The 6,417-nt window shown below is 42.5% G+C and overlaps 1 protein-coding gene across 1 annotated transcript in view; it reads right to left on the bottom strand.

Annotated features, from left to right (window-relative positions):
* Positions 1 to 6,417, bottom strand: part of pappa2 (pappalysin 2) — a 130,455-nt gene that overhangs the window by 52,692 nt on the left and 71,346 nt on the right. The window lies entirely within an intron of this gene.

Here is a 6,417-nt window from a genome sequence, read left to right as displayed (position 1 = left end):
ACTTGGTGGTCTTAAAGTAATCAAACAGAGTAAACTAACCTTGGTTTTACCTCAAGCATTAATAAGGGCCAGTTAAGGTCTTATCGGTGATAACGAGAATTCTTTAATGCTGAGAAAAGGCCCAAGGAGTTTTGCTAGGAATTTTGGACAGGTTGTGTTATTTTCTCTCCAAATTCCATTATAAAACTGTACAAATGTTTGCATGGATGTTTTCCACTCCAATGTCAATTCCAAGCATGAAATTCGAGTAAGACGATCTCAATGACTTATCATTTTGTGGAGCTCTGTAACGAAGCGAGAACTTTCTATTCACTTACATTGTATGAAATAATTCATGACTGCATGAAATATCCCTCAAATACACTGTTTTCAATCACTCACATGGTGATGGTCACACTGTGAGAAAGAATCTGCTTACTTCCATGTAAGACACATTATTTTTGTTAACTGTTGTCTGATGTTTTTGTTTTGATGGGTTTGCAACATGAATGATTAAACAGGGCTGAGGTATAAAGATGTTAAAATAGGCTGTTTTTGTTCTATCCACCATTCGTAAGTGGCACAGATCCAAGTGGAATATTTCTTGGCAAACTATTTGCACATTTATCTGGATTTGGGATATTCACTTTTACAGTCATTAGCCAGCTTGCTGCCATTTCTAGCATTTGTTGTCTTTTATCCAATTGTATTGTGGGCAAGAGTTTCCCACTCGTTTATAACTGTTCTCTGTGTAAAGAGAAATGTAGCAATATTATGAATTTGCTGCCCAGATTCAAGTCTGTACACTATAAGAAGACCTTTTATGTATTGCTGACAATAGCCAGGGCAAATTCCACAGAAAAATCAAATGGTTGACGTGCAAAGCTTGAGGTATAAACACATTAGTAACAACCAATGTTGCTAAGGACACAGGAACTTGATGCAAACTCGCTCCTTTTAGTCTTCTTCTGAGGTACCCCAGAAGAAAGCAATATGTTAATCTAAATCATACATGCTTACTGGACACAAACTGTAGCGTATTGGTTAAAGTATTCACCTCGCAAGCGAGAGGACTTGGGTTCCTCTCGCTTGCAAGGCGAAATGTTAAGCAAATTTCCTTACTCCACACACCTTGGTTTACCTAGCAGTAAATAAGAACGTGATTGTTAGTCGATTGGAGTATCACTTTTCCGCGGGTAATAATCCCTTCAAAAAAAGAAAGTATAATAATTTGGTCACTCAATCCATAACTGTAAGACACTGCTGTGCACAATTGGCTGCCGAGTTTCACCCACAAAATATACAGTCAATTCACTTTACAGCACATTCTGTGAAATGCTTTGTGACATCTCTAAGACGTGAAATAACTAATGCAAAGATTATTATTAGAATTTATTATTAACCTGGGAGAAAGATCTGGGGAAATGGTCTTTGAAACCTTCAACACAGTGTTCAACAATAACAATTTACATTTTTATGGCACCTTTCACACGGGGAGGATTTGTTTTGAAGGCAGGTTTGAATTCAAGGAGGAAGGAGGCTAGGTGGAGGAACCACTGGTTAGAGTTCCAGAGAACAGGGGCAGAATGTCTGAAAGCTTGCCCATCGATGGTCAGGAAGGAAGGCAACCAAGGAAGACAAATGGAATTTAGGGAGCAGCACTAGAGAGACAGAGCAGAAGTCAGAAGATTTTTGATTATGAATGTACATCCTGGTGTATTAAGATTTAACTTCCTGCACAACGTAGGGATGATCATCTTCTAAGTCAATCCAGTTACAGTTGGCACATATGTTCAATGGATACACTGATAAAACTGGCACCAATGTAGGCAAGCCGCCAGCAAATATGACCACAATCTACCAATAGACTGAATATATACTGCAACTATGAGTGGGGGTGTGGTACTAGTTGGATAGCTCATTCAAAGAGTTGGCACAGACATGCTGGGGCAAATAGCCTCCTTCTGTGCTGTAAGATTCAATGACTACAAGGATCTCCATAGCGGCAATTCATCCAAGGAGTGTTGAGACAATCCTACTGCAAGGAGGAGTGGTCCTAGTTTAAGCTCCAGAGGACTGAAGCTCAACAGTGGCAAGATGATTCTAAATTCCTTAGGTTTCAAAGAGATGGGCAGAGCACCAGCAAACGTGCATTCCTTTGGGCTGGCTTTAAATACAGGTCATTTACCATGTGACTTTTTCTCTAGCTCCCACACCATCTCGTGCGGCGTTCCTCAGAGCTCTGTCCTTAGTCCCCTCCTCTTTAATATGCTCCTCTTGGTGATATCATCCACAGACATGGGGTCCACTTCAACATATATAGGAATGACACCCAACTATGCCTCTCTGACTTCACCCTTGACTCCAGGACCACTGCTTTCCTGACAGAATTTCCGTCAGACATCAAGTCCTGGATGAGAGCTAATTTTCTTCAGTTGAACGTCAACAAGATCGAGGCTCTCCTGATTGGCTCCCGTCAGCGCCTCCTCACCTCAGGCGCTGACAGCATCACCATCCATGGTTGCACATTCCACCTCACTAAGCCAGTCCGGAACCTTGGGGTCTTGTTTGACCCTCAACTAACCTTTCTACCCCACATCTGTGCCATGACCCACTCTGCCTTCCCCTATCTCTGCAACATCACCCGGCTCCACCACTGTCTCACACCGCAGGCCGCCGAAACCCTCATACATGCCCTCATTACATCGAGGCTTGACTATACAAACTCATTGCTTGTTGGCCTCCCCAAGTCCTCCCTCCATAGGCTGCAGATCATCCAGAATTCTGCAGCCCGCGTCCTCTCCCGACCAGGCTCCGTGACCCTATCAGCCCCATCCTCGCCCAACTCCAATGGCTTTCCATCACACAAGATACAGTTCAAGATCCTGGTCCTCACCTTCAAAGCCCTCCATGGTCTTGCTCCCACCTACCTCTGCGACCTCCTGACCTCCTACCATCCTGCTTGCTCCCTCCACCCAGCGGGCTCCGGCTTACTTCAGGTCCCCCACCTCGCTCACCCACTATTGGCTGGCAGGCCTTCTGTCACTCTGCCAGCATCCTCTGAAACTCCATTTTGCAATCACTCCTCCTCGCCCCATCCCTTGCCTCCTTCAAGACCCATCTCAAGACCCTCCTTTTAGACCGTGCTTTCGATCACCCTGCTTCCCCCCCGCCCTCCACCCTCCACGATCCCGACTCCCAGCTCGGGTCCGAAACTCTGGCTGTCCAGCACCTTGGGACGTCCGCCTTACATGAAAGGTGCAACACAAATGTAATTTTGTTGTTGTTGTTGTATGTATGATGCCTACTCATCAAATTCTGCATGACCTTCAGATGTAGCCCTCCATGCAGCTAGAACTGTCCGACACACAGCACAGTCATGGCTCCTGATAAGCCTGGATAATTCCCAAACGGAGCCTTCCCAAGACATCAACATCATTGCAGCCAGGTGCCAGACTGGCCAGGCTATTAGCCCTGCCAAATAAACTTTACTTTTATTTCTGTAAGTGCAGAAGCAGTTGGCACTCTTCAGTGTTGCAAAGATCAAGGCAAAAGTTTATATAAAGGGACTGGGACTGACCTGCATTTAATACTTACCCGAATTAGGTCAGCAGGACGTGTCCCTCCATTCCAACAATGTATTTCTGAAATCTTCATGTGTAGGTGGGATGAATGGAATTCTAAGTTTGGTTGACTACTCTTAAGCAACGATGATGGGTTTTCTCATGTGACAGACACCCAGCTGGCCAAAAAGAAAAGGGGACCTGCATTGGAACATGTGGTCCTGTAGTAGAGGTTTTTGTATACCATTTGTAGGTATGCATTTGAGCATTGGCAGTTGCTGGAGCTCCATGTGTAAGTTCAGTACAGTACAACCAAAAGGAGTGTTGATTCTTTCAAACGCAGATTAGATAGTTTTCTTTTAGGAAATAACATTATAGGATATAGTACGTAGGTAGTTTGGGAGATATGTGCAAGCGACTGCCAGGAAGGTGGAAGGCAAACTAAATGTACTTTGGTCTTTTTCCGTCTAGCATTTCTTATGTTCTTATGTAACCAGACGTCACATGTTAGTTATGTAACTTCCTCTGTCAACTCAACAAGTTGGATGTGTGATGGTAGAAAGTAAATGTAGTGGCTTTGATCATCGCTAATATGTCCTTTCACTTCTGGGGTTTATTGGTGTAGTGATAAAACATTCTACTGTTCTTTCACTTCTGAGAACAGGCTTCAAGTTCAGTTCAGATGAAAGGATAAAAATCCTACAACTGCAAGGATCCAAGCTGAAATGAGTTTGAAGACATTTGAAACACAGCTTCTTGTGATATACCAAATTATAATACATGATCATATATCACTATCTGGCTAAGTCGCCAGCACTATTGCCATTGAAGGTTGTGGATTCAAGCCCCACGTCAGGACTTTAAACTCACAGACTAACCTAACACTTCCATGCAGTGCTGCATTGTCGGACATGCCATTCTTCAGATGAGGCATTAACTGTCTGTCTGTTCAGTCTGTCTGTTCAGGTGGACATTGAAGATCCCATGCCACCACTCAAAAAGAGAAGAGAGCTTTTCCTGGTGTCCTGGCCAACAATTATAATAATTCTAATAATAATCCTTATATTTAAGTAGTACATTTCATGTTGGGAGAACATTTCAACATGCTTCACAGAATGTTTATTGTAAGGTATATAGGAATGTGTATTTTGTAAGCAAACAATAAAATCACTTCATGAGATGTTTGTGGGACATTACGGTACGTAAATTGGCAGCCACATTTGCCTACGAAATACACAGCCACTGCAATTTATCGTGTGAAGAGCTTTGAGATGTCTCAATAACATGATAAGCGGCTAGATCAAATTCAAGAATTAATTATAATTATTATTATCATATCTACTCTGTAAAACTCTGATTGCAGCCCTCTTAGCACACTATTAAAGGAGCTTTATTATTGTATGTTTGTCTTGCACTTCAGCTGGCTGTGTACTTAATTCAATGTAAGCATAATTGTAGGTTCAGACCCCATGATGAGCTCACGTAATCTAGACTGACATTCCAGTGCAGTGCTGGGAGAAGCAGATATTGCAATGCATTGTCGGAGGTGCAGTCCTTTGGATGAGGTGTTAAACTGAGGTGGTAAAAATCTCTCAACTCTATTTCAAAGGAGAAGGGAGTTGTTCCCGGTATCCTGGCCAACAATCTTTCAGATAAAATTGGTCATTCAGTTCATGACTATTTGTAGGATACTCTATTTCATAGCGCTGAGAAGTCCTTCTGATGTTATTATTATTATATTGCTTCGTGCAAATGGGCTGCCACGTTTACCTACAAATACACAATCACCGCACTTTACAGTCAATCCTGTGAAGCATTCTGAAACGTTTTTAGGCGCTACATCAAAAGCAAGCACTATTAATCATATTTAAAATGAATTTGATGGTCTCAGTAGAGGAAATGTTCCAGTGTATTTATCCTGGGTGTGATCGTGATAATCTTGTTACATGCAAAAAGCAGTGTTACTCAGCAGTAAGTTTACTCCTCTGTGTAACTGAGCTAAGCATTGGATAAATGTCCAAGGTTTGAACCCTAGTTTTCACTGATGTTAGCTGATCTCAGCCAGAACAGCATTAGAATTTGGAAGGGAAAAATCCTTTCCCGCTGCTGGTAGTTCTCCAGCGAGTGTCTATAGAAAGTGTGCATGTATCAATATTGGGTTCAGGCCTGGATCATGCTTGGCTGTGATGTTTCCTGCTACGGAAGCTCACTGTCTGGACTGGTGTATGAAATTTGGCCTCTTGGGCAACATATCCGAGTGCAGCCAGCATCCGTGGAACTGTACTCAACCATGAGCCAGTGCCTTCAGGAACGGAGAAAATTTACGGGGGAGGGGAAAAAATTAAAGTAAACATGAGATGAGAATTTTAGTCTTTAAAAGAGTCTGAATATGAATAATAATAATCCTTGCATTTAATAATAATAATCCTTGCAGGTCGAGATGTCTCAAAGCTCTCCACATCAAAAGCAATAAGGCAATAGTATAATCTGTGCATTTGATATAGCGCCTTATCACGTCTTTGAGACATCTCAAAACTGTTCACAGAATATACTGTGAAGTGAATTGACGGTATACTTTGTGGGTGAAATGCAGCAGCCAATTGCGCACAGCAGTGTCCCACAAACAATCGTGGATTGAAGTGACCAATTTATTATTCTTTTATTTTTTGAAGGATTTATTACCCTCGGAAAAGCGATCCGCCAATCGACGAACAATCTACTTACAGCTAGGTAAACAGAGGCGTGTGGAGTAAGGAAACTTACCCAACGTTTCGCCCTGCTGGGAATCGAACCCAGGTTTCTCGCTTGCGAGGCGAGTGCTCTAACCACTGAGCTACAGGAGAATATACTGTAAAGTGAATTGACTGTGCATTTT

Source organism: Callorhinchus milii, unplaced genomic scaffold, assembly GCF_018977255.1.
Source record: "Callorhinchus milii isolate IMCB2004 unplaced genomic scaffold, IMCB_Cmil_1.0 Scaffold5, whole genome shotgun sequence".
NCBI classification, from domain to species: Eukaryota; Metazoa; Chordata; class Chondrichthyes; order Chimaeriformes; family Callorhinchidae; genus Callorhinchus; species Callorhinchus milii.
This window is presented reverse-complemented; position numbering and strand designations above follow the sequence as displayed.